We start from the raw sequence: 651 nt of genomic DNA, 5'->3' as shown, positions 1-651 counted from the left end.
CTAGCGAGACGCGAAAAATTAAGAAGAAATTGATAGCGCCCTGGGGCCGAGGTTTTAATGCGGCCGGAAATGTGAATAAACAACTACTCATTTAAGGAAATTTAAGATAACTTTATAGAAGAAAAAGACTGAGGCTGCGCTCAAGGCGAGACGGAGGACCAAATCTCCTGGAGATAATCGCTAAAGAGAGTGAATCGTAAGGGATCAAGTAGATCAAGTTCGCTATAACCGACGCTAGGTCCCAAATAAAGTCATATTCTCATATTGCGAGCAAGGTGATTTGAGCACCGCGACGGCCTTGCAGAAACGTTTAACCATAGGCTGGTTACCGATCTCGTTGTTTGAGATTAACGAGATTGCCGAACTCAAAGTGTTTAAACTCGAAAACGAGGATATGTTAGGCAGTTCCTGAGCGAGGAAATCCAGCGTAAGCGTAACACAGAAAGAACAGCAATTTTTTTTTTTTTTTACGTTGATAAAAAATATCACTAGGCGCGAAGAGGGTAGAAAAAACTGCTGAAATATTGCTTCTGACAAGGAAGCGAGAAAGGCTGTGATCGCCTACGGTGGTACTAGGCGGATCCTGAACGCTTCCTGGAGAATCTCCCGACCACCAGGAAAGTATTCTTCACGATGGATATCGGTCCCTGA

The sequence above is a fragment of the Cyphomyrmex costatus genome, unplaced genomic scaffold, assembly GCF_001594065.2.
Source record: "Cyphomyrmex costatus isolate MS0001 unplaced genomic scaffold, Ccosl1.0 scaffold1409, whole genome shotgun sequence".
NCBI lineage: Eukaryota > Metazoa > Arthropoda > Insecta > Hymenoptera > Formicidae > Cyphomyrmex > Cyphomyrmex costatus.
This window is presented reverse-complemented; position numbering follows the sequence as displayed.